The sequence below is a fragment of the Macaca fascicularis genome, chromosome X, assembly GCF_037993035.2.
Source record: "Macaca fascicularis isolate 582-1 chromosome X, T2T-MFA8v1.1".
Classification (NCBI taxonomy): Eukaryota; Metazoa; Chordata; class Mammalia; order Primates; family Cercopithecidae; genus Macaca; species Macaca fascicularis.
The window spans coordinates 38,796,518-38,813,558 of NC_088395.1; the positions used below are offsets into that span (position 1 = coordinate 38,796,518).

General features: G+C 39.7%; 1 long non-coding RNA gene across 1 annotated transcript in view; it reads left to right on the top strand.

Annotated features, from left to right (window-relative positions):
* The first annotated feature begins 357 nt into the window (after window positions 1-357).
* Window positions 358-17,041, top strand: part of LOC102129071 (uncharacterized) — a 189,285-nt gene continuing 172,601 nt past the window's right edge. Inside the window, exon 1 of the long non-coding RNA XR_006695201.2 lies at window positions 358-580. This is a non-coding gene — a long non-coding RNA (uncharacterized lncRNA). The remainder of the gene's footprint in view (window positions 581-17,041) is intronic.

Below are 17,041 nucleotides of genomic sequence, written 5' to 3' on the forward strand. Positions count from 1 at the left end.
CCCTCACTCTTCTGTCCTTCTAATTCCCTCTCCACCTCACTCTCACGTCTTATGTGCTACATCTGTGGGTATAATTCATGAAGGTAAAATATACCCAAAACAAAATGGCTATAAAGAAAAATATGGTGCCAAAGAACTGTGAAAAAGTTTATCAGTGCGAGCCCAAGTCTTAGTGTGTTAAGTGTGATACAGATTATGTTTTTTATAAGTCTACTACTAAGAGCACATAGCAGGTGCTCCTAAGTATTTGTTAAAAGAACAAATGAACAAACTGGTGGACACCAGTTACCATTTTGCTTTTGAGGTCAACTCAAGATGCCATTTTGTTTTCGTAACTTTGTTCCCAGATGTGCTGATCAGAGCCTGTCCTAATGTCAGCAGTGTGTGAATCAGGTGCAAGTAGGCAAATATTGACAGGAGTTGGTGGTGTCTCTACCCTGCCACTGCTGCTGAGAGTGCCAAGTCCTTCTCCAAGTTTGGGTGGAGATGGGGTGAGGGAGACAAACGCTTGGAGAAGACAAAGCCTGGATGAGCACTGGAATAAATAACAGAGGCTGGATGGATGGACAAGCATAAAGAGGTGGGGTGACATTCGTGAAGCAGAACTAGTTTGATTGAAAATTGAATAGATTTTTGGCAGGTTAAGTGGTTCTAAGCTTTTCTATGAATTTCTCTAATATTGTTCTCCAAGAAATGTCTTAAAATTAGTCACTATAATCTCGTATGAGAGACTCAGGCACCAAGACTCACTTGTAAACATAGCATGACTGAAGTTTCTTGTTTTAAAAACTCATCTAAAGATACTTGCAGAAATGTTACAGATTTTATTAAAAATTATTATCCTCTGAAGTGATCTAACAAATGTTTTAACATTCTGACAGTAGAATATTATATATTTTGATATATATGTCTCAATAGGCTTACCTCTGTGTATGCTGTACTAAAGGCAATTGCACTCGATATCAGTTGCATGGAAGAGCAATTTTCCTGTTGATTGTACTTCTATTTATTTATCTATTTAATAATTAGCTCTCAGATCTAATTATTAATTTAAGGGCACATCACTCAGTGTTAGTAAGTAAAAGTGTCTGTTGAGTCTAGTTAATTTTATAACAGTTATGGGGCACCAAATTAAATATGAAATGCAAATATATACAAAATGCAAATACATGAACAAACTGATAAAATTGCTAATTGCTCTGCCTTAAAAAAAAAAAAAAGCTTCTGTGTGGCAAATGTACATAACAAAATATTGCTACTAGTTATAAAATTTCTTTGTTCCAAGCTTGATGCAAGCAGATTAGGGATATAATCTGTCACATATACACAAGAAAAGGTGGATTCTTGGAGACAATGGCTGTGAGGAGTATTTTCATTAGCTTGTCACTGTGGCATTGTACTTGTGTATAATTGAAAAGTGAACTATTTTCATTTCCTTTTTAAAAATAGAGTCCCGAGACAGACAGGATACTGGAGTGGCCAGTGGAATAGCTTGATTTAAACCACTATTTGTTAGTCATGATGTCTTTGTGGGCAGCTTAGAAAAGTAACATCCAAATAATTCTACTGTTGTGAAGTTTCATGGCTACTTGAACATTTTTAAAAAATTAGATTCTTGTCAGCTTAGGATGAGGTTTTTGGTAGTGGGTTCCAGACCTCTAACTTTGGCCTTTTCTTTTTTTACTTTCTTCAACGCTTTGAATGAAGACCCCAAAGATTCATGAATCAAATTTAGAAATGAACTAAAGCTGAAAGAGATTGTTAGACTGGGAGTGCTGGAAAATAAGTCAGAGAGCAAAATAAATATTCGAAGATAATGTCATAGATTGGAGCTAGGAAACAAAGGCAGCAAAATTTAACCTAACAGAGATAAGTGCAAATTCCTCATTAAGGGTTCATGATTTAATCATCCTAGTGTAAGTTGGAAGGAGATCTCAGGACTTCTTATTAAAATGAGCTAGGAGATTTAATTGGTTCCAACTTTAATACAAACCACTAAGTCTACAAAGCTATCCAAAAGCTATGATTCCCTTGCCTATAAGTTACTCTAGGAAGAAGAGCCTGTTTTTCCTTCTCCCTTCAATCTATTTCCGAGGAGGAGTGTTTTTTTTGGATTCAAATCTGGGACATGATTATGCTATGTTTGCCAGTAGGCACAGTCAATGTGTGTTAACAGGTCAGCACTTGGGTGTGACTATTTTGCTGTTCTCGGAAATACTACTGAAGTGGAAGGGTCAGGGCCTACTTTCTATTACAGACTCTCTTCCTCTCTCTTCTTTCTCTGCCATCCATATGCCAGAAATGATAAGCCAATTCAGGGCCTAGTCTCCTGGAGCATATCCAGCCAACTAACTTTTCTTTTTTCTTGGCATGGGACTGGAGTATGGTTAGATCTAAAATTTGGGGGCAGGTAAAAACATTCACAGGCCTCACTCACAGCCTGCTTTGGGCTGAAGACATTTACCCTAAATACCTTAGGAAAAAGGTTATGCTACACGTGGCCCAGCCCAAATATTACAATATCTTTTTTTGGAAGCTTGGGATCTAAATTCAGAAATCAATAAGGATTTGTTTCATTTTTCCTATTTCATTTTTTTTGGTGTGTGTTTGTGTCTCTTTCAAGAACCTCTCCCTCTCAAGGGAGGATGGCAGTGTCTAGAGTGGGCTATACATATTCCTGTATTCTTGGGACATTTTACCATTCAGAAGCACAGCACCCTATCCTCTACTACTTCTAATAGCCGGACTAAGAGGACAACATAAGAGTTAACATCCCTTTATACTCCAGACATATGTTTTTGACTCTATTGTACATCCCTATTTGTGTGTCCCATATGCAACTCAAAAATTTATTTTCAAAATTTAACCTCTTTGTAACCTTTTCCCCTGACTCTCCACCCCTACTACTCACTCACAAATGCACTTCTGCAGCTGTTTGAGTATTCTCTGTTCATTAAAGACATCATCATATTCCTTGTTGCTTGGCTCCTTTGGCCCTCCGTATGTTGTTTGACACCAAATTCTGTCATCAATAATAGAAAAAAAAGGTTGTTGGAACATACCTACTCCTGTCTTCACACAGTTTGCCATCACTGTATATCAGTTGGATTATTTTCAGTCATGGCCTATGTTTCCATTCCTGCTACAATGCTTAGCACATAGTTTCTGACTGACTATGGAAAATATAGCTTTTATGTCTGCCTTCAAATGTTTAATGGAACATGATGTTTGAGAGGCAATAAATTTATTCTTTGGCTGCTTCAGATATCAAGAAGGCCAATTTTCATTAATGTAAGATAGAACTTAAGACAGATTGACTCCAACTATGGACTAAACCATTTCATAAATCTTTGAGCTCTTTATCATTGGGACTATTCAAGGAGAGACTGGATAGACCTCTGGGAGAAGTGCTGTCAAAAGGATGCTGGCTTTAGTAAAATGTCAGACCATATGACTTTTAGGGTCTCTTTCAACCACAAGATTTGATGATTTATATATTAATTTTCAAAGATTGATTGAAATTAATTAATTCAATTCTGTTCTGACTGGTAGAATTAGAGATGTGTAATTTTTTCTTATTTCTTTCCAAAATTTTTAAGTTTTCCAAATAGAAGTGTATTACTCTCATAATGAGAAAAATTTCATCTTGAGTAAACTCAAAGACTTTGCTTTTGAACATTTTAATCTCCTTTGAATATGAGCATACCTTTCATTATATGTATCAAAGAAACATTTTTGTTATTGTGTATATGCCAACTGTTAGTTTGATGTAGGTTTGGCTCCATATAATGGAAAAGAAAAAGTAACAGTTGCTTAAAGAAGCTGGAATTCTAGTTCTCTGTTTTTATGTAAAAGAAGTTTGGATGTAGGTAGCCAGAAGTGGTATGGTGACTTCACCATGTCAGGCACCAACACTTCTTTATCTTGTTCAGCTGTATGTGGCTTCAATTCTTAAGGTCACTTCATGGTCCAAAACAGCCAATGAATACTAGCATTACATATGTGTTCTGAACAGCAGGAAAGAGGAAGGAGAAAATGGACCTGCCTCCTTCATTTTAAAGTTCTTCCCAGAAATACCAGACAACACTTTTTAATAAATTTCACTGGTGAGAATTTGGCCATAAAGTCATATCTAGCCGCAAGGAATTCAGCGGGGAAAATCAGGGCTTCGTTTCTAATGAGGAAGAAGGGAATGGATATTGGGAAGCTAATAGCTGTCTCTCTTACACCTGTTGACTAAGGGTAAGCATAATACAGAATCATTAAGGAAATGTCACTGACCACAGCTTTTTTGCTAATAGTTTTAGGAACTTTCTATTGGGCTCCATTTATTTAGATCAGTCAACAATTATTTACTAAAAACCTGCTATTTGCATCATTTTTTTTTCTTTTGTAGGATGAAGCTGTACCTTCCCAATGGGGTTGTAGTGAGCATTAAATGAGATAATAATGTAGAACACTTGGACGAGCATCTGATATATATTAAGCACTCAATACATGTCAGTCATTACTCTGATTAATATTACTATTTGTGAAAGAATAAAAGTGAGATTTAAAACACAGTACATTTAAAGGCTAAAAACGTCCCTATAAGGGTGTGTGTGTGTGTGTGTGTGTGTGTGTGTGTGTGTGTGTCTGAGAGAGAGAGAGAGAGAGAGAGAGACAGAGAGAAAGAGAGAGAGAGAGGGAGAGATAGAGAAGTATCATGGAATATTTAATGAAGACCTAAGGCTTTAGGTTTTATGATGACATCTTAATTTTGTCTGGTCACATAATTTGGTTTCCTCTCCCAGAGAGGCTAACCACTGGTCTATATCATCTCAGGCTGGTAAGGATCTTTCAGTTTCTTAAAAGTTCCAAGGGAGAGGCCACAGACTCCCAAATTTTTCTCTTATGTTTATTTGTGATACTGTAAGTATTAGCTTTTTTAGGGCAAAACTCATGAATTAAAGTAAAAAATTTTTTGTAGTTTAAGAATATAACACCAACCTAAAATTGTATCAATTGAATGAACAACATCACTGGTATGGGAGAGAATGAATAACCTATTAGAACAGATATTGCCTGCTATTTTTTTTTTTTTTTTTGAGAAGTAAAGTCTTTCCTAGCATTACATTCTATTTTATGCAGTACATTTGCTAAGAGAATTCAAAAGAAGAGATCGGGCCCATTGTCCTTCATTCCAGCAGTATTGAAGGCCCAATTTCATCTTTTGAGGCCCTTAAGGAGCATACTACATAAAAAGGAATGGACTGCTTGCTATTCAACCAGAGCTGGAATAGCAATACCAATCTTTATACTGTTATCTATTTGAAAAATGTGGATTTTACTTGGAGATGGTATTTATTGAAGCCTGCAAGAAATCAGTTTTCTGTCTACCTGGCAAGAGCAATTTGAAATGGTAAATTCAAGCTCAGAAATCCAGTTGAAATTTGACCTTCTCTATATTGCCATGAATGTTGGTATGATGATATATGCAGGGGTGGGGGTTAGGGGTGTCCACTGGCTTCTAATCCTGTGCTGTGTTTGTCTCCTGCTGCACAATAGGGCAATCGAAGGGAAACCTTCTCCAGCTTTATTAAAATGGGGAGGGCGTGGGATGCTGGGGCTGATGCACTTAAAATGCGCTCTGAAGCATCATGAAAATTTTGCAAAAGACTTTTTATGTAGCAACAATTCTATTGATAGAGTCAATGAGAGTTTTGTCTGTGCAAGAACTGCAGGATGGGACCCCAAGTCACATGCTTTCAAAATTATTCTCCCTTTGTTGGATATCACAAAGGATATTTTCCCATGAAAACAAGATCTTTTGTTTCTCATGAATTCATTCTAATTTTGAAGCGGGCTGATAGGGTTACTGCATGTTCTTCTCTCGCACTGGCAGGTGGCCTGAGGGAGCTGATGAAATGGGCTCAGTTATCTATTAAGGTTTTTCTGGTCTTAGTGTCATTTACTTATCATCTAAAACCATAGTCCTTGATGTTCATCTCCAAAGGAGATAACAGTGATGTCACAGACACTGATTTGTTCCTATTTGGCTTTAAAAGACAACAGGCAAAATATTCCTGCCTTTCTGGTTTCCTTGCCTTTTTGCAAATGTGTATGACTAACAAAGAGAAACACACAGGAAATATAGACAGGTAGGGAAAGTTGAGACAAGTTACAGCATCAGTTTTCAAAAGAACTTGTTAAATACTTCATTGCATGTGCTAGGTTCTGTGCAGAAAATAAAATAGGTACAATTTCCTCTTTATGAGGACTTACAATTTACCAGCCACTGTGCTGTGATGAAAACATTTAGCAGCAATTTGGCAAGCATTTGCATAAATGCTCTGTAGAAGACCTGTGCTAAATACTGAGGATTTAAGACAGGTGAGGCCTAGGCTTGTCCCTCAAGAAACTCATGCAGAAATGCTATGTAGTGATGTGGCAGTGCTGCAGCAAATAAAAAAAATGAACTTAAAAGTGCAATAGGAACCAGATGAAAGACAATTCAGTACGTAAACATGAAAGACTACAGCCAAAAGCCCACAATGTATTAATGAAGGATAGGAAAAAATTTAAAAATTTTTAAAAAATTTCCTGTGTGAGCTATTGTGGAAAGCTTTGGCCAGATCTTTTGCACGGAAATCTTTAGCGAATCCAATGATACAGTAACAAGTGAGAGGGTGCAGGTTGTGCTGCGTTACAGGATGGAGGCTGGGGCTGTGAACCTCTCTAAATAATAATTGTAATCTGTGGACTGTGGACTGTGGACTTGTGCATGCACACACAACCACATGATCACCAGACTTCTAGAGAGCATCTGTATGGAGCAAAGGAAGGTGAGATGAAGGAGCTTCATTCACTTTTTTTGTATCTTTGATCTTGAGGGCATCTATTGTACTTTTTGTTCGCTGGTTCCCCACCCAGCATGAGTTATCATTTCATCCGTCTTAGAAACTGGACTGACCTTTGAGGTCTAGCACGGCTCATCTAGGTGGGTGGGTTTTGGGGACAAGGTAGGCAAGATGTGGTTGGAGGCAGAGATGACTAGAGAATATCAGACATGGACAAAACATGGTGTCACCTTTAGATAAAGAAAGGAGGACTTTGTGGTGAGTGGGATGTGAGTTGCTTCCTTAATTGGACAAGGGTAGTAGATTTCCCCCCTTTCTGGTTGAAGTAAGGAGGAAAACCCTGGTTAACAGGGATGAATGGGGCAAAGGAGATGTTCTTGACCCAAGCATAGGGATCAGGTGCAGCATAGGCCTAAGGGCAATGGAAACATTTGGGCATCATTGAGCCTGGTTTGAGTGCAGGTTATTCAAGGGCAGGGATGCACCATTGTGAAGGGAGGCGGAAAGTGCTGATCTGGGACCTGATACAATGGTATAATGACCATAGTCTTACATTAGAAACAAAGGACACATGATCCAATGAGAGACTGTATCTGAAGATTAATAGAAAAGAGACAGGCAACACAGGCAGGGCATGTGATATTAGTAATCACAGTGATAAAATAACCAGAGAGGGATTGTATTAAAAATGGGGCTTCTAGTGAAGTCTAGCTTGTAGGTGGAGAAAAAAATATATTGTTTTTTATCAATCAAACAACATCTACAGATGTTCAAGCTCTCCGGATTGCATTGGCTGCTTATTATACTGCTTTATCAGATTTCCAAAGGTCCTGGTTGCACATTAACCTACAAATACACAAAAGCCAAATTCGGTAGCTGGTATGGTGAAAAGAAGATTTTCTTTTTCATGTGTTGTCTTGGCGAGAGTCTTAAGGAGCTCAAATGATTCTCACATGCAGTCCTGCAATATAAAGGGACTTCCACCTGAAGTAGGATCTTTAAGTATTTTCCTCCCTTATTCCCATCCTCTCTTTTATTCTGACCCTAACTCTAAACATCTTTAAGAAAAGCACTTAGAAAAATATAAAATAAAAGCAGCTGGCGGGGTGGAGGGGGAGTATGCTTTGGATGTTCTTTGTCAAAGCTGCAGGCATTAAGTGAGCCAAGGCCTCACAGAAAGAGCTCTGTCTTGCTCAAGTGTCTGCGGATTTTGCTCTGCACCATTTCTTTGAAAATCTCCTTGACATAACCGTGATATTTCTTCTTTCTCTTGCCTGACTGCAGCTGTACCTGACTCTTATTTTGTCACTTGCCAGAGGCAGGAGCTAGCAGATACATTTTACTAATTTCAGCTGTTTGGATTAGTATCACCATAAGTGGATTAATGTGGATTTCATAAAAGAACTCTACAGACTCAATCAAGGCCAAAAACTTCAGTCGGCCAAATCTACAATTCCTTATGCAACCCCCACTGATAATAAGGCTGCACCCTCCATTGCATGACCACCACATAGACAAAGGATGGCAGACTTTTCGTAAATACATATATCTAGCAATGGCCAGCACAGTGGTCCTCAATGTTCAACTGACTGGAGTGCCAAAAGTAAGAAAATGCTTAAAAAAAAAAAAAATCTATTGATGGGAATATGTCAAAGGGACACAGGGGCTTACTGAAAAAGCTCCCAGTGGCTAAAGCTGGAAAAACGTGAGCAACAACATGAAGTAATATTGATTTAAAACCAAAAGTATGAAATAAAGAAAAAAAAGGCCGGGCGCGGTGGCTCAAGCCTGTAATCCCAGCACTTTGGGAGGCCGAGACGGGTGGATCACGAGCTCAGGAGATCGAGACCATCCTGGCTAACATGGTGCACGGTGAAACCCCGTCTCTACTAAAAAATACAAAAAACTAGCCGGGCGAGGTGGCGGGCGCCTGTAGTCCCAGCTACTCGGGAGGCTGAAGCAGGAGAATGGCGTAAACCCGGGAGGCGGAGCTTGCAGTGAGCTGAGATCTGGCCACTGCACCCCAGCCTGGGTGACAGAGCGAGACTCCGTCTCAAAAAAAAAAAAAAAAAAAAAAAAGAAATAAAGAAAAAAAAAAGAGAGAGAAAAAAGAGAAAATAAATAAATAAAACCAAAAGTATAAAATAAATATCCACGAGTCATACTGATATAAATAAGTACTTGAATAAATAAATAAATGGTAGACAAAGACACAAGTTTCCTGTGCAGATAAATTCCAAATAATTTATGTAGGTTCTCTGCCTTCAAGGAGGTGGGATATAACTTCCCACTCCTGATGTGTTGGCTACAGGGACTTTCTTTCAAGCATACAATATAGAAAAAGTTGGGGGGAGAGTAACTTTACAGTGGGGAAACCTGATAAATGCTACCTCAGCCAGCTGATCAGGAGGCAACATCAACAGCAGTCAGTCATGTTGATGGTGTGTACCCTTGAAGTGATGTGATGAAAATGGCACTTCACTTAGGTGGTTCTTTCTTCTAAAAACACACAATCGCAGTCCCATTATGAGAAAAACATCAGACAAATTCCAACTGAAGGACATTGTAAAATATATATGACAAGTACTTCTAAAACTGTCAAGGTCATGAAAGACAAGGGAAGTTTGAGAAACTGTCACAGCCAAGAGGAACCTAAGAAGTCATGACGACTAAATGTCATGTGGTGTCCTTAATGGGATTCTGGAACAGAAAAAAGAAATCTGAATAAAGTATGGTCTCTAGTTAATAATAATATATCAACGTTGATTCATTAATTGTAACTATACAAATATACCACACTAATAATGCAAGATGCTAACAATAGGGGAAGCTGAGTGTGGGATGCACGGGAACTCTCTGTACTATCTGTAACTCAATAGCTACAGTTTTTTTTTTAAAAAAATAAATCTGAAACAGTTTTAAAAAATAAAGTCTTTTCAATAAAACAAAGCCCACAGATAGAGATTGCTGACAGCCGGTCTGGGCTCACAGAGGGAAGCATGACTAAGATGTGGGCATCTGCACCACCTATTATCTGCAGATGTGAATTACTAGAGGAGTCCCAGGCACCCTTCTGGGGCATTTTGAAAGTTCCCCTCTCTCGCTGTGGTCTTCTCTTGGAGAATTTGCAATGGACACTTCAAATCTGTCAGCAGAGACTGGGCTCTGATTAGCGCCTGCACAGCGGCCTCAAGACGGGTAGGAGTCCCATCAGACCACCAAGGCTATCTGAGGCAGAGACGGGGGCACCTGCCTGTACCGGACTCTACTGACTAAGTAGGCAGAGCAGTCCACCAGTGTGTGTGGGCCTATCCTTGTTCTTGGGAAACATAACAATGCTACCCCCTTCTCTGGGCTATTTTCTTGGGGCTTCACAGGGATCCGATTTGGATGAGCCAAGAAGCTCTGCTTTGAGGGTTTCAATGAAATCTCCCCATTCTATCCAACGTAATCTGGCAGTTGTAGCTGAGAAAGTCCCCAAACTACAGAACTGAGGAAGGCATCTAGGCTCCGCAGACCCTCACCAGGCTGCGGCTGCTATTTGTAAAATTTGAATATCTAAACAAAAGCAGATGGTGGCTATGCCTTTTGTTTCTGGGCAAATCATGAACAATAGTTTGGGTCTGAATTCCATAGATGGCCAGGAGCATAGACTTCTCTGCTCATGAATGGTGTGTTTTTGTCAAGACTGACTGAACAGTTTTCTAACCATGATTCCCAGGAAAGAAGCTGATTAATTTCAACCCGGGCAGCATGCCTTAAAGCAGCCGTGTTAAGCACAAGGGATAGTTTATGTTCCGTGGTACTGGCCACATATGGTCACTAACCAGTACATTTGAGAGTGGCATATACTTCCTGATTTTTCTAATTTCCACTTTGAATTTTAAAATTAGGGGCCTGTTGTCTCATGGCCAGAAGACAAAGTGTTAGATGGCAATTAATGTAGGCCAAAGGTTCCATCCCTTTTCCACATTAATTTTGGGAAAAAATGCTTTTATGTTACATGGTGACCCTGTATCAGACTAGCATAAAACTAGAATAATTATGATGTAGGCCAGGCGCAGTAGCTCGCGCCTGTAATCCCAGCACTTTGGGAGGCCGAGGCTGGTGGATCACCTGAGGTTTGGGAGCTCGAGACTAGCCTGACTAACATTGAGAAACCCCGTCTCTACTAAATATACAAAATTAGCTGGACATGGTGGCGCATGCCTGTAATCCCAGCCACTTGGGAGGCTGAGGCGGGAGAATCGCTTGAACCTGGGAGTCGGAGGTTGCGGTGAGCTGAGATCACGCCCCTGCACTCTAGCCTGAGTAACAAGAGCAAACCCCATCTAAAAAAAAAAAAAAAAAAAAAAGTAAGATGTAAGCACAAAGCATTAACAAAGAACATTGGTACTTCCTGTCTTGCCCAACAGAGAGTCCCCTTACTAACAGAACTGAAAAAAGGAGGCCTTGAAATAAAGGTATTATCTCTTTTTGTCTAGTCCATCGTGATAAGCAGATATCATCAATGAAACTTAATTCCTAACTGACTTTGTTCTGGGCTTTCGTATATGTACAAGTTAGCAGAGAAGAAGTGTTGATAAGGGATGCCAGGCTCTGTACCTATTGATCTACGATTGGGATTTACTGCTGCCTGGAAAGTTCTACCCAATTTCAGCTTCTGCAGTGTACCCAGCAGAGAGAATGATAAATACCACTGTGCCACTGGGGCTGTCACTTTAGAGAGTGACATGAATGATGATAAAAGACAAACACAAATTTCAGAAAAACTTGGATTGGCTTTCCTGTCAACACGACTGAAATGGGAGATGGGAGACTATTGATAGAAAGCACTGAGTGTTCCTGATGCAATGTTATATAACAATGACTGTGCTGTGCAAAGGTACATTTTACTGTCTCTGGAAAACAGGAATACATTCTCCTGGGGAACCGGCTTTTAGAAAAGCTTCTTGTATTTTCCTTCTAAGGGAAATGAAAGCAGAGAGAGAATGGAATTTGAAAAGCATCAGAGACAGTTTAGAACACCATCAGCGACTACAAGATGATGTTGGAGAAATCCTCTGACTACTCTATCCTCCTCACTGCTTGAAAGAGATGACATCATTCGGGCTTTGGAAAGATGGCTTGGGCTATTTTGACCCATCTGATGGGTGACGTGATTACTTGCTTTCCCTGTTGCCTGATGCAGTCAGCAATATGAAATCGTCTTTAGAACAGCTAACGGGTTATGTAAATAACAAAGCCAAAGGCACTTTAAGACGTGTTACTAAAGCATGCTCTTTATTAAGTTAACTAATATATGTAAAGAGTTTAGAACAGTATCTGGAATATAGTAAGTGCTCAATAAATGGTGGCTATTATAGCAGGCACTATTTTTAAAATTTTAATTTTAAGTTCTGGGGTACATGTGCAGAATGTGCAGGTTTGTTGCATAGGTAAATGTGTACCATGGTGGTTTGCTGTACCTATCAACCCACCACCTAGGTATTAAGCCCAGCTTGCATTAGCTATTTTTCCTAATGCTCTCTGTCCCCCCACCCCACCCCCCGACAGATCCCAGTGTGTGTTGTTCCCCTCCCTGTGTCCATGTGTTCTCATTGTTCAGCTCCCACTTACAAGTGAGAACATGCAGTGTTTGGCTTTCTGCTCCTGTGTTAGTTTGCTGAGGATAATGGCTTTCAGCTCCATCCACGTCCCTGCAACGGACAGGATCTTATTCTTTTTTATGCCTGTATAGTATTCAGTGGTGTATATGGGCCCTATATTCTTTATCCAGTCTATCATTGATGGGCATTTGGGTTGATTTTATGTCTTTTATAGCAGACACTATTAATGTCCTGACCCATATTCCTTGGCCTTCCTCTGAGTTTGCCTGCATGTACCACCTAGTTCCTGTGCACATCAACAGTTGCCTATTTTGAGTGCTGAGCTTCCTTGGTTTCTCTGCCCAAGGGCCTCCTTGGGTAACGGTGGAGCTTGTACACTTCTTTGCAGGAGAGGCTAGAAATGCTGGGGCATTTAAGGGTCCCAGGAGCAACCGTCAACCCATGAGAAATGGGACCTGATGAATAAGTAACCCAGCTTCCATGTTCTTAGGTGGGAAAATTCTGAGGAGTGTTCTACAAGCTTCCTAAGAGGATCCTCTTCAGGATTGAACTCTAGTTGCCCACAGCAGAAGCCTACTCATTAAAGCACCCTTTTCTTGTCCTTTCACTATTTCTTATCTCACTTTATCCACTCTATCAATTATGCTTCCTGGGATCACCTCCCATATAAACTGCCCAAACCTAAGTTGTTTTTCAGGGTCTATTTTTTGGATGATCAGAACTGAGAAAGTATGATTGGCATTAACTGCTGCTAAACATGGGGGCCATAAAAGGTCATGGCAGAAAAGTTCATTACAGTATTATGTAATACGGCTACAAAGACCAATAGATGTGTGCTGATTTTTGGATTTATAGAAAATGACCAAAAATTATTCAAGTAATAAGAAATAGGCTTTTGGAATAGTAGCTATAGCTGGAATTTCCCTCCCTCAAAAAGCTCATGTTTACCAAAATGTAGAAAGAAGTAGTGGCTATGTGGTAACATTTACAGCAACTCTTGTGCTCATAGTTCATCATCTTTATTGTGTTCCAACATGGACAGCAAGACATGTGCAGTATGCATACACAGTGGCCTGCACAATTGTATTTGCTTCATGAAAAAAATAAGCAAAAAAACTGTTTAAGGCTTTTAGTTCAGTATAAATTCATTCCTCTAAAGGAAAATGCCATCCTAAACATTTTTTACTTGCAAAACAATCTTCAAGCTATAGAACAATTTATTTCACGTGACATTTACAGAAAATCAACAGAAGTTGCTTTTATAACGTGTGAATCCACAAATCACATTTCCTTGCTATGGTTATGCATTGAAATCTCTTGAGGTCTCTTCTGGTGCTGCCCCTGGGAGAAGGCCTTTACAGATGATTGTTTCTATTCACGTAAGTATCCTTTTCTCAATGGAAAATTTATATTATTCCCTACTGGGGTACCACTGCTTTCTCCACTCCCAGGCCCTCAAAGACAGTATTTGATGAAGATTGCTACCTTCTGCCTTAATACCTTCATAGTCTCCAACATTTCATATGGTGCTTTACTTGAAACAAACAAGCAAAAATTGAAAAATGAAATAACAAACAGGAAAACTGAAGTAGATTCAACATTAATGGTATGTAATTTAACTGACATAAAAATAATTTGAACATGACAAAGTGGGTGAGTTCAATGAGTATAATTATAACAGAATCTTGAGATTTCATAACAACATTAGCATCCAGCCTTAGCACACTGTTATTCCAAATGACCTTTTCCCCCTTCCCATTCACTCCCTTCAGTACTTGGAGGATGGGTTTCATAATATCAGCTGAGCTAAGGGGTACTGTGGGCTCTCACACAGTGATGCTTAATCACAGCATCACTTCTCCAGCCTGGGACATTGCTGTTTACCTTTTAATGCTGGTCAACTGAAGACAGATGGTAAGCAATCGCTTTCTAATGACATGTTCGGAAATTATTACATTTAAAATGTTAATATATTAACCTTTTTGTTTTGTTCCAACTGAGCCCAGATCTTTGATCTGAAGGATTTATAGGTTATGAACAGGGACACAATGGTTACCAAAAGGAGGATAAATTAAAATAAGTTTTCAAATGAGTAAGATGGTGTTGAAAGGGCAGAGGATGTGCTGTCAATGAAATGTAGGTAAACACAGAGTTTAGTTGTGATGAATATATTTTGTCTACAGTAAGCAAGGTGTCCAGAAAATGGTCTACAAGAAAGTAACTCCCAAAGAAAGATTTTTGAGTGTCCACTGGCCCAAAGAAGGCAAGGATCTTGCCAGATCTTCCCACATCAGCTAACCTTTCTGGTATTGTTAATAGCCTTAAACACACAAAGCCACCTTGTGCAAGTGAACCGAGACTGCAAAGATTCTTTCAAAAAAATCTTTTTTATTTTTTAATAAGTAGAGACAGGATATCACTATTGTTGCTCAGGCTGGTCTTGAACTCCTGGCCTCAAGCGATCCTCCTACCATGGCCTCCCAGAGTGGTGGGATTACAGGTAAGAGCCACAGCATCTGGCTCAGATTCCTTTTGAAGAGTATGACCACAAGAATTATGCAGAGGCCAGGCACAGTGGCTCATGCGTGTTAACGCCAGCACTTTGGGAGGCCAATGCAGGTGCATCACTTGAGCTCAGGAGCTTGAGACCAGCCTGCCAACATCATGAAACCCCATCTCTACTAAAAACACAAAAAATTAGCCGGTTGTGGTCACATGTGCCTGTAGTACCAGCTACTTGAGAGGTTCAGGTGGGAGGATCACTTGAGCCCAGGAGCTCAGGGCTGCAGTGAGCTGTGAGCTGTGATCATGCCACTGTACTTCAGCCTCGGTGACACAGTGAGACTCTGCATCAAAAAAAAAAAAAATAAAAAAAAAATAAAAAAATAAAAAAAAAAAGAGAGAGAGAGAATTATGCAGAGACTTTCAAACTTACAGGGGGAAAAACGATTCTTGGTAGCCACAATGGCCTTCTTAGGACAGTAGGTCTCATTAAATCGGGGCTTTTTATTGTGATAGAATTCATATAAAAATTTTACCACTTTAAATCAGGGCTTCGTACTCTTTTCTTATGCCATCGACCCCATTGGCAATTTGGCAAAATCTGTGGACTCCCTTCTCAGAATCATGTTTTTAAATGTATAAAATAAAATGCACAGAATTTCATAGGAAAGCAATTACTTTGAAACTTTGTTGTCAAAGAATTTTAAGAGTCAAATATGTGAAACTGATATATGTGCTTCTTAATTAATCTATTAATAGCAATATCTAGCAGGCAAGACTAATAACTAGCATAATTTTAAAGTGGTGATGAACAAAGAGGATATTCTGATTCAGCTGCAACAATTATGAGGTGAAAATATCTGTGACTTCTCCTGGTGGTAAGGGTCTCAGGTACAGATGATACTGCTGTAGGTTGTTGATTAGATTCATAATAGAAGCAAACACTAAGTTTTAGTTAGAGGTTAGTGTAATAAAGTAACATTTTTCTATCCAAGTTTATGAAACCCCTGAACTCTTAATACCAGATTAGGAACCCCTGCATGAAATGCAAGTCCCGCTGCCTCTGCCCAGGTTTTGGTTATTTAAGTTTGGAAGCAGATAATAGAGGGAGGGTAAAACAGTTGGAGCCAAGAGGGACTCAGCCAGGAATCGACAAGGTGAGGCCAGTACAACCATAGTGGCAAGGTAACCATGGGGCACTTTTAACTCAGTGATGCCTACTCTAACTCAAAAAGTCGTTTTTTTATCACGTAGTGTCAACCATTTCTATGTTTCCCTCTGAACGCTTCAGTAAAGTCAGGTATATTCCAGAATGTATTTTGGGAGTGGCCTTTCCATGGCCCTTGAGGAAGGGTCTGATTTACACACTTGAGAGGCAAAGGCCACTGATCACCCAGGCAGATGCAGGAATTCTCAAGGATCACCAAAGTTCTGTGGAGGGCTTTGGACTTCTGTTGCATATAGAGCTGGGGGCTTGGGTTGACCTAGACCTCCAAAAAACAGAGAGTCCAGATGATATCCGTTTGTACTTGGTTTATATGGAATAAGTATTAATAGAACTACAGGAGGTGTGGGACAGATCCAGTGAGACGAGCTGCCTTCCCCTGCTCTTCAGCTAATCTCTGCAGTCTGGAGTATCTATTTCCCAGTAGAGTCAAGCGGTGTAAATTAGGATTCTAGCTAAATGAAGAGCATCATTTTGCCTCCTCTGACCTTACACAGAAGTCGTTGCTTGCCTTTGCACTTGGATTGCTCCAACCATCATTTGCTTACTCTTCCCAGTCATCTTATCTCAGATGTGAAAGATGGTGACACCACAAGCAGAGCTCTGTCATGGATTCCAGGGCCTGAGTGAGGTGGTGAGGTGTAGTGGTCTACACCTCACACTTTGGATCTGATCCGAGTTTGAATCCTGGCTCTGCTACTTGCCTTGTGCAAGTTTCTTCACTTTTGCAAGCAACAATTCTCTCCTGTGTAAATTGAGGAAAACAATTACACTTGATTCATAGGACTTTTGTGAGTATTAAACCCAATAACGTGGGTAGCACCTTTAGCGTGGTTTGTGGTACATAGCAGGTGTTTAATAATATA